This window comes from Canis lupus, chromosome 3 (assembly GCF_011100685.1).
Source record: "Canis lupus familiaris isolate Mischka breed German Shepherd chromosome 3, alternate assembly UU_Cfam_GSD_1.0, whole genome shotgun sequence".
NCBI classification, from domain to species: Eukaryota; Metazoa; Chordata; class Mammalia; order Carnivora; family Canidae; genus Canis; species Canis lupus.
The window spans coordinates 58239008-58257336 of NC_049224.1; the positions used below are offsets into that span (position 1 = coordinate 58239008).

Here is an 18329-nt window from a genome sequence, read left to right on the forward strand (position 1 = left end):
ACAAGGAGCAGCTACATCAACCCATCCTGAATGGAAAAAGTTAGACCAAACGTTCCACAAAATATCACACAAGCAAGTAGAGCCCATGGATAAATGAGGACTGGGTCTGAGATTCACCAGGAGACACGGAAGCCCAGGGCGCCACCTCCCTGCTCACGCCTGCTTGGTGGCCTACTGATGCTGGGGTTGGCTCAGCCCACATGGCCGACCCATTTCGTAGGGCAGCGGTGTGTTTTCTCTGGGTTAGATTTCAAGGGTTCCTGGGCTCCTGCATGTGTTCACCCACATGTGTCTTCAGGGACATGCGGAGACCATGGTTTGGATGTCCTCCTCTGGAAGACACAAAGGCCCTGAGGGGTCCCGTTCCCACACAGAGCCAGTCCCTGAGAAGCCTGCTTCTCCCCAGCAGCACACCCAGTCCTGCCCAACCCCACATTCGTCCCATGAATGCACTGGGTGTCAGGATGTCCTGATAAAGTGGGTACAACCCACTGGGCTTGAGTGTCAGGAAGATAAGCAGGCAAAGAAACCAGAGCAGAGAGAGCATGAACGTAAGGAGGGAAGGGCAAGCTGTACTCCTCATACTCGACTGCGTGTTGACTCTCACGACAGCCTCATGAGACCACTGTCACGTCTGCAATTGCCCTGACCACCGAGAACAGGGTCACTCTGACCTTGAAGGGTAGGAGGCAGCAACGGGGAGCAGTGAGAAGTGACGTGGAAGGCTGATGACCCCCATGCAGTGCCCAGAAGAGCCCGACTCTGCTTCCTGTGAGGACTTTCTATTCCTCTTCACTAGCTAAAAACTTCCTTATCCCAGGTCAGAAACAGCATCTGGAAATCAAGGCCCAGTGTCTCCTGGAGTGAATGAAGGAATCGCAAGTGATCTGGAATAGAATAGAAACCTGACTCACTTTCTATTAAAACTGAACTCTGGGGGCAGATGAATGGCCAGGGATGGGCACCTGCCCCATCCGAGGGGGCACATGGATGCATGCGTGGCACCTGCGTGTGTACGACATGGATCCTTATGGGGGAACCCCATGCAACATCCTACAGTACGCCAGAGGAAACTAGGGAGGAATCGGGAGAAACGGGGTGCTCGGCTGAGAAGTAGGCTGCGAGGCACTGTAACCGAGTGACAAGGTCTCACTGCCACGTGCTGTCACAGGCGGGCTACCTCACTTGACCACACAGGCAGCTCTATGGTGTGAGGAGGCCACTCCCATTTCACAGATGGGGAGACTGAGGCTCTAGGAGGGGTGACAGCTCCTTCAAGACAAAGTGAGTCGTCTGGGGGCCACAGTCAGGTTAGGGGCCCAGGGCTGATGATGCTGTGGAAGGCGCGCAGGATGGGGAGAAGCATCACCACTGCGGCTGGAGTAAACGGGGCAGGTGGGGGGCCACTATGGCCTGAGCACCTGCTACGCACTGGGGCCTACACGAAACGTGCACCACAGCCTGGAGAGGGAGGCACCACCACTCTTCAGTCTGTTTGAGGAAAAAAACACACGGAAACACACGGACACAGTCACTCAGATGCGTGTACACACTCACATTCTTACTCACACCACTCACCTAGGCTCTTTCCTCCTTACTTCTCTGTTGGCCCCAAAGACTGACTCAGAGGCTGTGTCAGAGGGGAGGGGACAGAGCAGGGGTTCCAGGCAGAGGGCAGGAGGCCCAAAGGGGCAGGTGGAGTGAAGTTTGTTTGGTGAGGATGGAGAGACGGGGGTGGACCTGCACCAGCAGGGGATTTGGATAGGCGAGTGTTGGGTGACTGGGCGGCATCTGGACTTGACTCTGTAGGCAGCGGGAGCTGAGAACACCAGGCCTGAGGGTTGGGGTGAGCACTGAGCCCACAGGATGCACAGGCGGACCCATGCTGTCTCTGCTAGAACACCATGAGTCGCACCACCTGCTCTAGGCTCTTTCCACTCCCACCCAAGGCTGTTGCCACCACACAACAGATGTGGCTCTGGGAAGGGTGGGACCCAGATGCCTGATGTTGTCTCACCCCTTCACAGCACTGCATGCCTTTCTCACGTCCCTCTCTGGCCATGACAAGTGTTGTTGCTGTCTGGTCCATAAGGCTAAAATGAACATCACCTTTCCATAGCTTTATGCATTTATAAGAGCTCAGAGTGCTGACATCTGATGTTAACCAAAACAGAGCAGAAGAAAGGGAAATATGCTCCTGGGCCACAGCTCATAGAGTTGCCGCGGGAAGCTCTCTGGACTTCATTTCCACCAACCTGCCTTAAAGCTTTCATCTTCCCTTCTGCCAGCAACCCTTAACGCTGGTGAAAACGAATGATATAAACCTTCAATCAGATTAGCAAAAGACAGTGATGACGTGTTCTCATTCAGGCTTTCCCACACGCCCTCATATATTGATCCTTCAGAAGCCAAAATGGCGGGCAGCAGTGGAATGTGGCCGCGGTGCCCTTACTTCACGAGCGTGGACAGCACACTGCAGAACAGTTTCCCTGCAGTGTCTGTGTGATTCCTGCCTGAGTGTTGGCTTGCCTGTGCCTCTGGATGTTGTTTGTTTCCAGGATGGTGTTTGCTGCTGTGATTCAATGCAGCCGTGGATTCAGGGAAGCTGTAAAAGGGAGGCATGAAGTGAGGAATCTGAAACGTGTGGTCAGGAAATTTCACATTTCCTTGTGAAAATGTTAAGCTGAAGGGAGACCGCTTTCTCTCCCAGAGGCAGCTCTTTGCCACAAAATCTGCTAGAGAGGGCAGCAAGGAGTTGGAAGGGGCTACACTTCCACTTGCCCAGATGCATGTCCTACCCTGAGCTCAACCCTGGTGCAAAGTCCTTGACTAAGAAGTCAGGTCATTATGAAGCAATTTCCAGGTCTGGTGAGAAGGCAAGCTTAGAAAATGTGAAAAACCTTCCATTGTGAACACCTAGAAATGCTGGATAAAACATACTTAAAAGAAAAAAAAAAAAAACATGTGCAGCTAGGTTTGGGAAAGAGCCAGGTAAATGTGCCAGAAACAGAGAAAGGATTGAAAATCACAGGAGGAGCAGGATCACTGATCACGTGGCTGCTGTGGGGAAGATGGGGCAGGTGGTTCCCACTGAGTTAGGATAGAAGAGTTCTCCACCACATGGCGAGTGGGAACATGGATGTCTGCCTGGAGCTGGGACCCCTGAAGGACTATTCTCTAACTCTGCATGAAAATACGAAATAGAGAAAAAAACTGCTCATGAGCTCAGGAAACAAGGAAACTTGTCAGCCTCTGTGTTAGATAAAGTAAAAGGTTATTCCTTAAAATGCAAAGCAAGGCAATGCCTTAAATGCTCTGGGGCCAAAATTTATGTTGCCACAGGGTTCAAGAACTCTCAAGCTAAGAAATTAATACTATATTGGTTCCGTGCTGGTGATATCCCTGGATGCAAGCAAAACAAGTGCAAGACAGCTCTGGACAACTGACGGTGCCCTGAAGAGATAAGAAGCCACACACACTAACACAGGATAATATTTGAAAAAACTACAGCACACAAGAGGGAGTATTCACAATGAGTAAGAGTCAGCAGACATAAAATAATCAGGACCATTAGGACTTTAATAATTTCACAAAGTAGAATAGCAATCTTAAGGACTTTGCAAAATGGAATAGCAATTTTTAAAAAAGCTGTAAGTATATTTTAAATAAGCAAAGATATCTAAATTTTTGGGGAATCCAAATAAAAGATATTGTGAAAAAAGAACACAGGGACCTGGAAAAGAACCAAATAGTACTCCTAGAAATTAAAAATAGCCTTTGAAATAAAAATCACAATAGATCAAATAACATACTAGCATAAGCAACAACAAAAAGAGAGAACTGGAAGACAAATCTAAGGGAATCTATAAACATGCAGCATAGAGAAATATAAATATTTTAATATGAAATCAGGGTCAAAAGACATAGAGCAGGAGAAGTCTTAACAAATGCCTAACAAGAATTCCAGGAAAGATAAGAGAATAGTGTAAAGCCAATAATCAAAATAACAATGTCTAGAATTATTCAAGAATTGAAAACACAAATCCTCAAATTCAAAGAGAAACCACAAGAAGATCTATAAAAATAAATTCAGCTCTAAACATCAAAGCATACCACATGGAAACTGAAGCATACCAGAAGGAGACAGAAAGCCTTAAAATGGCTGAGGCAGTGGGGCAAGGGAATGAATTACTGAGAAGAGAATAAACCTAAACATAAATTTTTTCAAGAATAGAGAAAAAGGGTCTAGGGCATCTGGGTGGTGCAGTCAGTTAAGCACCCAACTCATAGTTTCAGTTCAGGTCATGATCTCAGGGTTGTGAGACCAAACCCCATGTCTGGCTCTGTGCTCAGCACAGAGTTTGCTTAGGATTCTCTCTCCTTTTCCCTCTGCCCTTCCCTCTCACATTCTCATGCTCACTCTTTCTCTGAAATAATTAAATGTCTTTAAAAATAATAAAATAAAATACATTTTAAAAGGAACTCTTCTGTTGCATAAAGATGAGATGGTAATTTGGGGCATCTTTTTGATAAGCTGAGGTCTATTTATGAAATCCACATTATGTGTATTCCATGAACAGATGTCCAGAATTCTTGGCCCTTTTAAAGTTAAAAAAAAAAAAGAAAAAGAAAAAGAAAAACTAGAAGACATAAACACAATATTCTTGAAGTGCTAAGGAAAAATGACCTATAGCTTATAGTTCTAACACCAGAAAAACTACTATTCATAAAAAAAATTAAAACTGCAGACACATTCCTCACTGTAAAAACTACTAAAGAAGCTCCTTCAGAAAAAAAAAAGAAAATCCAGAAGAAAGTAGTAAACATATAGCTAATTCTAAACACATATTAACTATATAAAAGCATAGTAATGATTACTTTTAGAGCCAAGATGGAAGCAGGGGTATGATCAGGGTTAAAACTCCTTAAGCATTACCTGGTATTCTCCAGAAGAGGAAAAATATGTTAAATATAGATGTTAACTCAAAAATGTATATTAGAAAACATTTATGGATAACCATCAATAGAACAGGAATAAATTACAGAACTTAATGTAGAACTTCTAAACTAGTGTAAAGAAAACAGAGTAAATAAAAACTCAGTAAATTAATAGAAGGTCAGAAATCAAAGAAATAAAGAAACAATGACAAAGTAAGATAAGTAAAACTCACAAGATGACAGAAATATATCCAAATACATCAAATCACAATAAATGTAAACAGGCTAAATTTACCAATCAAAAAACTGTGACTCTCAAATTGGGTCTTAAAAAAAAAAAAACTTGCAGCCAAATGCCACCTATGAGAAATATACCTAAACATGCTTTCACAGGAAGGTTGAATGTATATGGATGAAATAAGACATATCAGCCAAAACCAAATCAAAATACAGTTGGTATTTGTTTTAGGCAGAATGGTACAATAGTTAAATATCAGAAACTCTAGAGACAAATTGCCCAAATTTAAATCCAAGCTCTTCCACTTATGAGCTGGGTGACTTAAGCATTATTAGTCTCTGTGTCTCAGTTTCCTCATCTGAAAATGGGGATGATAATAGTATCAACCTCACATGGTTGAGTTATATGTATGAGTGCCTGGCAAAGAGTAAGCAGTTTGACTATACAGATAAAGGTCAAGATAAGCAAATCCTATTGCCTTCCAAATCCCCCTTTAGTTATACATCAAGATAGACATTCACATGGGTTCATAAGGCAGCAAAACTGCTCATTCAAAACACTTTTTAATAGTAAGAGTACAGTGGGGAAAGAGATAAACATGGGTTTATCATATAATTGATATTATACAGCAGCTATTGTGAATGAATTTATTTGTAGTAAATTAAAGGATGAGCTTCAAAAACACAAAAATGTGTGGAAAAGAAAGTTACAAATCAATGTGTCATATCATTGATGTCATTTGAAAAAAAATTGTTTTAGAATGTTTATATAAAACAGAAAGTATGAAAACATCTATGGAAATGAAATATGTCTGGTTTGGGATCATGGTATCCTTTAGAGAAAGAGAGAGGAGGAAGGAAGATGTGGTGTAAGACCCAGAATTACATGCCATCTTGACATCTGGTGAAACCAGAGGGTCTCACATGACCTCCACACTCTGCTCCTGTGCAGAAGGTCCCCAGCCCAACATCCCTCCTTCTCAAGGAGATCAAGCATAGCTCCTACCTGTCCCTGAGTAGCAGGTGTTGGTAACTTGCCAGCCATGGAATTATTCAAACAAGTCAATCAAGCCTCCCAAGGATCCAGGGGTCACTTCACCCTCTTGTCACTATATCACCTACTTCCCACAGACCCAAGTTCACACCCTTTGTGCCCCATTTCCTCCTCCCCTGGGCCATGAATACATGATTAATAAACCATTGTCAATATCATCTATCCAACATCAGGTGCTTGGTGCATGGACATCCACATAGCCCTAGGAGGGAAGGGAAACCTCCCTCTCACCATTGGGGTGAAGAGCAGGTGATGAAAGTACAAGGAATGGCAAGTGGAACATGAGCTTTCACGTAGTTTTTCTTTAAAAAAAAAAAGTCATGGAAGCAAAAATGATCAAATGTGAACTCCTATTTAATCTCAGTGGTAGATGGACATCTCTTAGGTTACTTTCAGTTCTTCTATGCACTTTTAAAAATATGTACTAATTTAAAGGTAAAGTATGTTTTAAAACCTAGAAAAACAAGTTCCCACTTAAACCTGTCAAAAATGGAAACAAAAGGAAAGAAAGGTATTTTTGTAAGTAGGCTCCACACCCAGCGTGGAACTCAATGTGAGGCTTGAACTCAAGACTCTGAGATCAAGACTTGAACTGAGGGACATCTGGGCGGCTCAATGGTTGAGCATCTGCCTTCAGCTCAGGGCGTGATCCTGGGGTCCTGGGATCAAGTCCCACACCGGGCTCCCCGCAGGGAGCCTGCTTCTCCCTCTGCCTATGTCTCTGCCTCTTTCTGTGTGTCTCTCATGGATAAATAAAATCTTTAATAAAAAAAAGATTTGAGCTGAGATCAAGAGTTGGACACTCAACTGATGGAGCCACCCAGGCACCGCCAAAAGAAAATTTTTATAAATAAGGCTATAAAGATGAGTAACTAAGAAAATCAACAAGACTGTGTTTTGCTGTTATTCATATTCATTGATTTTGCATTTTTATGGTGAGAGGTCCTGTGTGCTGGAGGGAACACTAAAAAGTTATCTGCTTTAAGATACTTAGTTAGATGCTCTGGTCAAAATGGCAATCAATTTGGATAGCCAAATATTGAAACTTAGTGCAAAGCTCCTATAATTATAATTTGATGGATAAATCAATGGAGAATAGAAAGACAAGAAGCAGCAGGACTGACTATATGACAAAGGAAGCCTTTCGAGTCCATGAGAAAACACTGCTTTATTCAGTAGAACATAAATGCACCAATAATTGTTATTGGAATAACTGGTTAACCAGCAGGTAAAAAAATTAAGTTAGCTCTCAGTCCTTGCCATACACAAAAGGAAGTTATGGATAAAATAAAAAGAAGGAAATTTTTGTCAGGATATAGATAATGGCAGGTCATGTAAGCATCTTCCATACAAGATTCCAGAAGTTGAAATCATGGAGAAAAAGACTGATCAGTTTGGATGAATGGAAATGACTACTTCCAATGCCAATAAACATCATGAAAATTGAAAAAAAACATAACAAACAAACCTGAATGCAGAAGCTTTTGGCATCTTACTTAAAGCTCTAAATACTAACAGGAAAGAAGGAGCAGTCCAAAAGAAAAAAAAGTCAATCTACAAAGAAAGAAAAGCAAAGAAAATAATGTATGTCATAATAAGTAAAGCAAACTAACACAGCAATTTGACTACCTTATTATTTATAAATCTAAAGAAAGTATTTGAAATGATTTCTTTATGAGGTGGGGAGGCACTACAAGATGTGGGCTTTTTGCCTGATGGATTGGAAATGGTTAAGAAGGCTCATACCCCTATGGGGGGGGGAGGGGAATGGCTATGGGAAAGAAGGCATCCCCATGTATCATTGGAGAGGTACACATCTGTGTGACTGTTACAGGAAGTAATCAGCAGTAAAATTTAAAATGAAACTTAAAACCTAAAATGAAAACATACCTATTTTTAAATAAAACAAATCTATACTTCTAGGTATTTCTCTAAACGAAATAATCAGATACACGTAAAAAGAAAAATGCTACAGATACATTCTCCTCAATGCTGCTTATAAGAAGAAAATATCATCTTTGTGATAACCTTTGTATCCAAAAACTGGTCGTGATTTCAGCATATCACATTAATGTGCTGAAATACCATGCAGCACATTAATAAATCATGTTGCAAAAGTATATTTATTGACATGTTAAATATTAATGACATCTTCTTAAGTAAAAAAGCATGCTACTAAATGGCACATTGTAATATGATATGCAGTTGTTTATATGTATACATCTCTATATACCAAAACTTATACTAATTGTCCCTGGGTGCTTTTTTTTCCTCCTTTTGTCTCAGGTCTGTATGACTCAAATGTTCTGAATAACTGACTTTCTAATGAAAAATAAAGAGGAAAAAATTTTAGGCAGATCCCAGCAACCTAAATTGGGGAGTAAATTATCACCTATGACCTTTGGTTTTCTCTTCTAGAAAAGGAAGGCATCACTTCCTGCTCCTGGGATCACTAAAAGGGTCAAATGAGACATCCATTTTTTTTTTTTTCATTCAAAAGATCTTTATTTTGTAACTGGTATGTGCCAGGCACTATTTTAGCTGGTAGAAATACAGCGGGATACAGAGCAAACCAAAATAAAACAAAACTCCCCTAGTAAACTTATGTTCTAGGTGGGGAGATAAGCAAAATAAACAAGCACAACATATAGTACAGTAGAGATGCAAAGTGCTATGGAGAAAAAGAGAGGAAAACACAGAAAGAATAGGGCAGATGGAAGTCACAATTTTAAATACAATGGTCAAAGACGTCCTCAGGGGAAAACTGCATTTGAATGAAGTCCCTGCATATATATAGAATAAACCAGGTGCCTACCTTTTTTCCATGAGGAGAAAACCAAGTGTCCAAGGCAGAGGGGACGGCTAGTGCAAAGGCCTTGGGGCAGAAGCATAAGTGGCATGTTTGGCTGGCCGCGGAGGCACTTTATAAGATATGGTATGTAAAGAATTATTATGTACTAGTATATTACCTCTCACATAATATTTAGCTCCAAAATGATTACTTTATCAAAATGTCTCCAAGAATACCTTCCTAATGCTCAGGCATCACTCGTGTCTCATTTTAGGGCAAAATATTAGTAACAAGTAGGAGGTCCCTTAACTTCCCCTTTCTCTGCCTGAAATCATCCCCAGACCAGCCTCCCCTCTTTGACTTCCCAGGACGGGTGAGGCCCTGGACCCGATGATGGCGGCAGAATGGAGACGTATAGACAGACAGCATTTTTGGGGTTGGGGGGGGTGGGGGGAGGTGATGCCAGGGAAGCCAAAGTGTTGCATAGCAGTACAAGAATCCCTTGGTTCACTTTTTACCCGGGAAAGTTTTTCCGTCCTCTCCTGCACAAACTCCCTATACTTTGTGTTAATTTGTGTTAGCTGTTTTCACACCTGCAATAAATGTAAACGTGCATCCCTGATCCCACGTGTGGCCTCCTGACAACTAGGTATATGGCTCTGTGACTCCTGTGCCTGATGGGCTCTTGAGACCGTGTTGAACTTTTGCTATTGTGTTTCCCAAACTGGGCTCCGTGGCTTGAGTTTCAAGAGGGTAGATTCTAGGATTCGAGAACACGGGCCATGGTGAAGATCGTGTGGATTCTCCAGAAGTCAGATGAAGCTATGCCATGGGTCTGCCTCCCCGCACTTTGGCGGCAAATACAGATCATCTCGGACGTTGTCATCTGAGGCTGCCAGGTGCGAGAAGTCCACCTGGGTTTCAGGGTTTCACAGGGCTCAGATCCAGATATCCTTGACTCGCGGCCCCCTCCTCCATCCCCAAAGCCAGCAGCCGCGTGGCTCCCACCTGCGCTCCCATGGTTGCGGCTCCCTCTGCGACTCCTCTGCCTTCTCCTGCCCGCTTGAGGGCAGTGGCCACCCAGATGGCCAGGACAATTCCCTTTGCAAGGTCCTTAACTTATGCACGTCTGCAAAGTCCCTTCTGCCGCCAGGTACCCTAATGAAGCCTGAGGTGCTGGGGGCTGGCCGCAGGCCGCTTTGGGGAGGTTCCTTCCTGAGCCTGCCATGGGTTCCTCCCCCTGGGGACCCAAATCCCTGGGCACCAGAGCCCCCGGACGGAAGGAAAGCTCACCCCCCACACACACATTTTCTCACATGTACAGTAGATGTAACTGGAAGCACGACATCCTTCCCAGAGGGCGAAGGCTTTGCCCTAGTTGATAAAATATGACTTGGTTGGCCCTGCCCGTCAGTGGGAACTGGCTACTGATGGGCGACCGAGGAGAACAAGAAGAATTTCTGGTGGTGTGAACAAGGACTGTCCCAGGCAGCAATCCCGAAACACGTCCTAAAATCTGGGAAATGTGGCTGGCCATGCTGCCTCATCCTGCTCCCCATTCCTGGAGCCCACAGCAGGCCCGACCTTCGGAGTAGGTACCTGCAGTGCCCTCCACTCCCTGCCAGAAGAAGGCAGCCTCCCCCCTCCCCAAGGGGTCACACATCGGGGCAGCTTTCCCAGGATCTGCAGGTGGCTCCTCCATCCCGGTTCCTCCAACCAGCCATCCACGACCGGCTGCAGCCATTGAGTCCTTTCCGTTGATGAGACTCGGCTGCAAGCTCCATCCTGTGACTCAGGTCAGCTCAAACCCAGGTCCCCTCTCCCCTCCAGGCAACTTGCCACAGCAGGTGTAAAATGTGGGGTAAACGGAGGCTTGGTGCTCAGCCCAGACATTCCTACTGGGCAGCCCTGGGCAAAGCCTGGAAATCTATATTGGTGAAGATCCCCGAGAGGCTCTGGGATGGTGGGCAGCTGCTTGGGGATTCTGGACGAGTCACACCGTGGTGCCACGACCCGTGGTTCTTTAAATAATTCCCTACTGGTTCTGCACTTCTCAAGGAGAGCTTCCTTATGGTGGCGTGCAGAACACTGTCCCCTCCCTCAGCCGAGCTCTGAGGATCTTTTCAGTGGCCACACCATGTGGTAGACTCAGACTCAGGCTGTGGGGGGACTGAATCGTGGTCTTCTCTTCCTTCCTGTGGCTGTGCAGGGTCAGGCCTTCCACACCCCTGCAGAGATCAGCAGGACCTCATTCCCTCCCTCACCCGATGGTATGCACAGACATACCAGGCCTAGGCCAGATACGATGCTAGTCACAGGCTGACACCAAGAAGGGTGCAGTCCCATCCTTCCAGGGTCTCCCAGCTCAGTGGGGACAGACCAGCAGACAGCTGTCAGTACAGCTCAGTGCGAGCTCCCGTGGCGATGGGGACAGAGAGGAGGAGCCCACAGACCACTGCCCACACCCAGTCTTTATCTATGCCCACTCACACCCACTCTCTGCCTACCCACTGTCCACCCACTGTCCACCCCACTCACTGCCCACTTACCGCCCACACACTGCCCCCCAGCCGCCACGCTGAGGAAGGTCTCCCCACTCCCCCCAGCTCCGTGCTCTTCTTGGCTTCTCGGCACTGCCAACTCCCTGCAGGCTTCCGTGACAGTCATAGCCCCTTGTGCTCATGGGACGCCCATCAGCCCCCACTGGTCTGTTGACCTCTCTGGCTTGTGTTCTCAGCTCTTTATGGAAGTCCCCTCAAGGACCCATAAAGCCTGCACGTTTAGCTTCCAGCAGGAGGCTTTCCTATTTTGAAATTCTCGTGTTCACAGAGGCTCCACATGGTAGCCACTGCCCATCAGCCACGGGGTCATGACTGCTCCAGAACAGAAGGTGAATGGCAGGGGGGACGCACAGAGGACAGTCCAGGCAAAGGGGATGCTGGGTGCTCAGCGCTGTGCCTGCTGGCCATACTGGTGGGAAGGCCACTCAGAAGCTCCTGCTGGCTAGGGGCATGCAGAACTCACACGCAGAGCTCTAGCAACAGCACCTATGAGCACGTCCAACAGATCCACTCTCAATGCTTTGATGACACATGTGCACATGTGTGTAGCCCACTGGGCCAGCAGATGACACGTCACAGGTCACAGCTACTCAACACTGGCCCTTCAGTTCCTTCCACAGGCTCTCTTAGCTTGGATTCCAAGGTCACGACACAGCTTCTTTTTATTATCTGGCTCCTAATCTCCCTGGTCTGTGAACACATTTACCAGATTCACTTTCTTCCCCCCAAACTGGAGCCAGCGTGTCATGGCCGGTTCACCAGGCTCTGGGCTGTCATGGTCCTTCTCAAAAACAGTGACCTGGGTATATCCCCAAACGACCTCTCCACCCAGCTAATGATGACAACATCCTCACGCAGCGGCCACACCCCAGTGCTGATCCCCCCTGAAGCCCTGTCTCAGTAGCCATGGGCCCTCCCGATGGGTTCCAAACCAAGGCCAGCCTTATCCTGAGCCCTGTATGCACTGCCCCTGTCGGGATGGGCAGGTCCTGCTGCGGGGATTCACAGTCCCCAGACTCCAGGGACTCTAACACATCCTGTGTGAGTAAGCTAGGGTCTGCACCCCATGTCATCTGTGATCCAGGACTCAGACCGAGGGAGCGGCCAGCTTCTAGAGCTTTCACTACCAGTGGAGCAGAGGAAAAGGAGACTATGGTGAAACATCTTATACGTCTGAAAGCTCCCATGCACATCTCTCTAGCCAAGCAAGGCACACGGACATGGTTAACTTCACAGAAGCTGGAAAATGCAATCCTATGTGTGCCCAGAAGGAGAAAGTGTCCGAACATTTATGAACAGAATAGCCGTACATATATTGCTTATTACCTCTTGTAGAAATCCCGTTCCTAGGTGCAATGTAATCATTTAAAAATATATATGTATTTGGTCCTTCAGATAATCGAAATATAAACTTCTCAAATATGTTGGGCCTTCATCCACAGACCCTGACAATGCTTCAGAGCCATAAGGGTGAAATGGGTGTCTTATTTTTGAGGAAGGTGACTTTTGGATCCTACCCAAGGGCTGGGGCTGGTTTCCAGGAGGACCAATCACCTAATTTCAAGGGTTGGGACTTCCAGTCCTACCCCCAATCTCTAAGAGGGAAGAGCGGCTGGAGCTTGAGTCAATGGCCACTGATGTAGTCAATGGTGACCAGGTCACGAAGCCTCCATAAAACCCCAAGAGGAGAGCTTTCTGCCCCCTTTTCAGACAGCTTCCATGTTCGAGGAACCAGAATATCTCCATGTTCCACCAAGCTGGGCCCCTAGCTCTAAAAGGACTGTAGTTCTTTTGCTTGGGACCTTGCCCTGCATCTCTCTTCACCTGGCTATTGATTAATATCTTTTAATAAACTGGTGAACGTTAAGTGTTTCTGTGAGCCATTCTAGCAAATTAATTGAGCCTAAGGAGGAGGCAGTTGGGACCTCCGCTGTGTGGCCAGCAACCAATCTGAAGCACAGGTAACAACCCAGGGCTCCTGGCTGGTGTGTCAAGCGGGGATGGGGTGGGGACCGTCTGTAGGACTGAGCCCGTAAGCCGTGGAATCTGATGCTGTCTCAAGGAGATTAAGTCAGAAGTGAACCGAACCCAGGTGTCCAGGAACTGCCAGTGTGTGGATGACCCACTCCCCACATTAGAATTCTCAAAAGCCCAGTTAACAGCTCTAACCACGTTAAGTTTTTCTTACAATGAGCCAGTCAGTGTCCTAGATGCTGGAGACACAGCAACAGATAAAGCCCCTGCCTTCCTAAGATTCACACGGTAGCAGAGCCCGACTACCAGTCACTGTTCCCTCAGAATAACTCTTTTCCTCATTCATCCAGCAAGTCCCTACTAAGCACCCTACTCACCTGCTGGGCACAGGGCCAGACCCAGGAGATTTAGGGCAGCAATGGTGAGGCTCCTCTGGGGACAGAGCTAGCTGTGGAGAAGGATCGGTGCCAGGGAAACATTTATAATACAGAATGAGGTAACCACAGTATTTTGTTTCCAACAGACAGAGAGAAAATATGCCATGTTCTAGAGAGAAGCCTTCCAGTGATTCTCAAACTGTGTCCTGTGGAGCCGTTAGGGGTTCCGGAAGGGTGCCTGAGAAGTCACACCCGGAGTGAGTAGGCTGCTCCCCACTCTTTAGTCTGTTTCGCACACTCAATTGTCATAGAATATTTAATTTTAAAAAGAGAAAGGGGATTAATGATCTGATCCGATGTGCTCTCATTTCATGCTTATAAACATGCAGGAAAGTTAAGTAACTCATCAACGTCATAGGATGAGTTAGGAGCATGCCTGAAGCTGGCCCCTCACTGCCTCTGCTTGTCTCCAAACTCTACGGTGTGTGTTCTTTTTCTTCTTTCTTCTTCTTCTTTTTTTTAATTTCAATGAACACCGAGTCTGCAGGTAAGGTTCCAAAACTACCGTCCCAATGTCAGTGGGAAAAGCTAATCAGTGGGGCTTTAGCAACAGATTTGCAAAGGGATCTGGAGCAGAGAGCAGAGCCTCCCCCTTCCTTCTCCCGGGCCAGCGGATCCCGGCCCTGCAGGCGCAAAGCCAAAACTGCAACACTGCTTTCTGCTTCACAGTCTGTCAAGATTTGAGACAGGGCTTATTTTGGAAATCCTGAGTAAGAAGAGCCCCAGACCAGTCCTGCGTGCTGTGGACAGAAACAGGACACACAGCCTACCCTCAGTGGAGCACAAATGCTTCACAGGGAGGATCAGAGTTAATAAATACAAAGGCTTTTAGAAGCTGGAAAGTCTCATCAATTTTGCCTCTGGCACTAGCCAGGGAAAAAAGACATTCTATATGTAAAACTCAGAAAGAACATACCACCAACAAAGAACTCTTTGTCTGTCTTCCAAGTATTAAGTGCTATACAACACTTCCTCACCAAACTCATCAGAAATGCAAATAAACTGTTTGATCTATTCTTTCCCTGGCAACTGATATTTATTTTCACATAGTCCCAGATCTATACAAACCTCATCAGACACACACAATAAAAACCAACTTTATTTACCAGACATTTAAGGTTTTTCCCTCCGGGCTCCAGTAAGCTAAGAAAATCTGTAAATTTGCTCTTTCTGCAGATTTGACTCCCCCTCCTGCTCCACCTTCCTCTGCTACACAAGAAGAAAGCCCATTAAGGGGGGGGGGGGGGCAGTGTGTAACTCTCTCTACGGTGCCAGGCACCGGACACACTCTTACTCTCTTCTCTCACTTCCACAGTGCTCGAAATACTGCAGCCAGGCTTTCAATGAGCCGGTGGCCCAGAGCTCATTCCAAAAGACAACCGTGGCCACAGCAGCCTGCCGGCTTCCACCTGCAGGGCAGGCTCTGTTGATGTCGGTGATTCTAGAGATGGGAAGGAAGGGCCCTTTACTGACCCTCTCCATCCCAAAGAGGTGATGGCAGCGGTTCATTTGCTGGAGGAAGGGGTGCTGGAGGAAGGGGTGCCTCACTGGCCCCAAAAGCTGCTGCCAGACTCCTGGCAACTCTTCACATCATGCATAAAATCACAGCAGAGCCCAGCAATGAAGCTCCAGATCACAGCAGCAAAAACTCTGCCCCCTCCCAATGAAATCATCCCGTCCACAAGAGAAACGGGGGTAAAGCTTTTGAAGACAGACCTCTATTGTTTATAGCAGAGACTCTGGAGCTTCCCCTTCCCTCAGGTCTTCACCAAACGTGTGCACAAGCATTTAACACAGCTACGGTCTTCCAGCTACAATCTTCCAGTGCTGATTGAGCGCTATTACAGTTAAGCTACTCAAATGCCACCGGAAGCTCCGGGCACCCCGGGGGAGCAGACAAATGATTACTCTGGCTGGATTTGATCCCGCCAGGAATACTCGGAAGAGTGGCTTTAGCAGGGACACTGGAGCAGGTAGGGATGCTGCATATGCATGAATCACACAGTATGTGAGTGCACCCTCCCTGCCACCCAGGCCTGGCTTCTGTGTTTCCTGGCAGGTGAAGTTGAACATCCTTATCTGCCCAGGAAGAACAACGATCCCATTCCACCTCTACGTGACTGGAAATCTCAATTGAAGAATCGGAGGCACTGGCGGGTCCACCTGGGGTTTGTCCAGCTCTCGGTCTTACTTCGCGCCTCTGATGTGTCAGGCTTTTTGCACACAGAGCTCACATATTTAACCCTGAAAATATCGTTTTCTAGAAGCGAATTTTCAGCTGTGAAAACTTGCCCCAAACTGCATGGCCTCTGCCCGGATTCCCCATCTCTCTGCCAGGTCTGGCCAAGCCCGCACCCCCACCCCCGCCCCCACCCCACCCCCACCCCACCCAACACCTTTTCCAGCTCTCGGGGAGCGCAGCGCCACGGGGCCGCAGAGCCGCGAGCCCCGCGGAGGCAGGGGGCGCGCCCTCCCGCCGCGCCCCGCCTCCCCCCCTCGCCCCGCGCGCCGCGCCCCAGCCGCCTGCACCGCGGACCCCAAGGCCCGGCACGTCCCGCCCGCCGAGCCCCCGCCCCGCGCGTCCCGGGCTCTCCGAAGTTACCTCCGAGGCCCCGCGGGGCTCCCGTGCTCTCCGGCGCCGCTGCGCTCGGCCTCCCACGCCGCGCCTCGGGATGGATCCGAGCCCCGCGCGGCTCCGGGGCAGCCCGAGGTGCGTGCCGGGGGCGGGGGCTGCGGGTGCCGCCGCCCGGCCCGGGAGGAGGTGGGGGCCGGGGCCGACCTCAGGCGCGCGGCGCCCCCCGGGCTGCGGGCGGGGTCGGGGCGGGCGCGCGGCGGCGGGGGCGGGGGCGGGCGCGCGGGCTCCTCCGGGACGGCGGGCGGCCAGCGGGGGCTCGCGTGGCCCCGGGCGGCCCGGCCCCGGTCTTTTGTCTCGGCCGACGCGCCGCGTCACGGGCGGGGGGCAGCCGGCGGCGGAGAGCGGGGCGCGCGGCTCTCGGTGCCCGCCCGGGGCGCGCAGCCGGCAGGGCGCACGGGCGGGGAGTGCGCGCGCCCCGGGGACGGCGGGGCGGGCCGGGCCGGGCCGGGCCGGGAGGGGCGCGGCTGGAGGCTGCGGCGGGCGGGGGCGCGGGCGCGGGCGGGGGCGGGGGCGGGGGGCGCCGGCGTCCTCGGCCCGGGTCGCGGCGGGCGGCGGGCGGGGGGGCCGCGAGCGGAGGCTGCGCGCTGGAGGCGGCCGGGCGGGAGCGACCAGCGGGGTTCGCGGCTCCCGCGCCCCGGAGCTGAAGGTGACTGCGGCCCCCAGCGGCCGACCGGGCCCCCCGCGGCCTCGCCTCCCCCCGGGGCGCCGGGCTCGCCCTCTCCAGGCTCCGGCTCCGCAGTCTTCGGCCAGGCCAGGCCAAGGGGTCCCTTCGCTCCTGGATTTTTCCCTCCTGGCGGGTCTTGGCTTACTTGGTACCCAGATTGGAGCCTGGAGGTCATGTGACCACCCCCTCCCCAAACGCGCACACACATTCACACGCACACGCGAGCCCCCGAGAACCCCGGCGGGTGTGCGGGAGATGGGCCCTGGCGGCCGCTGGCGAGTCGCCGTGTGCGCCGCAGTGGGGCCTCGGGCGCCTCCATCCGCACCGCCCGTCCCTGTCCCCGAGGCGCGGAGGCTCGCATTCGCGGAGTTCTGGTCCCCTCGGCAAGGAAAGCACCAGGACAGTCCGAGTTTCAGGCCCGTGGGACGGCGTTGCAGAAGGAAACGCCCCCTCCCCCGAAGTCTGGGTACCTCGGCGGCCGGCCGCTCCCTGGGCCGCAGGCGGTGGCTCTCCCCGGAGCGCGGCCAGGATGCCAGCGCGGCGACTGCTACCTGTGGTCTGAGCCTGGCCCGGGGACGCGGGGGACGCGGGGGACACGGATCGCCGTCCAGCCTCCGCCCCGCGCTGCCTCGATGCGGCCGCCGGCGCTGCTCTGAAAGTGGACCTGCCGACCCACCGACACTCTAATTCCCGATCAGTGCGAGGCCGGGAAGGGCTGGGTTTTCCCAGAGCTCCTCTCCGCTTGAGGTTTTAAATTTATTTACCTTTAGAACCTTTTTGCCAGGCAAGTGCAAACCTCCCCTGCAGAGAGAACAAAAGGACTTGAAGGCGGGAGGTGGGAGTCGAGTTCCTGCCATTCCTTCCACTTTGCTCGGGGACTAGAAATTCGGCAATAGTACTGCCTCTGTCTTTTGTCTGAATGTGGTTTGTGGCCAAGAAAGGCACAAACCCAAAGAATACGGGGTGCCAGAGTGAGGAGTCTGGTCGTAGCTAAGGAGATCTGGAGCTTTCCAGGGGCCTCCTACCCTTTATGTTCAG

General features: G+C 49.4%; 1 protein-coding gene across 3 annotated transcripts in view; it reads right to left on the reverse strand.

Moving 5' to 3' along the window:
- MINAR1 (membrane integral NOTCH2 associated receptor 1) overlaps positions 1–18032 on the reverse strand; it is a 30062-nt gene extending 12030 nt beyond the window's left edge. For 2 of the 3 annotated variants that reach the window (XR_005357135.1, XM_038533028.1), the window contains exon 1: positions 16595–16707. The gene's annotated coding sequence lies outside the window, so the exon portion shown is untranslated. Of the gene's footprint in view, positions 1–16594; positions 16708–17761 lie in introns of those variants that run through there. The other variant, XM_038533029.1, reaches the window with a different exon arrangement.
- Positions 18033–18329: the final 297 nt, after the last annotated feature.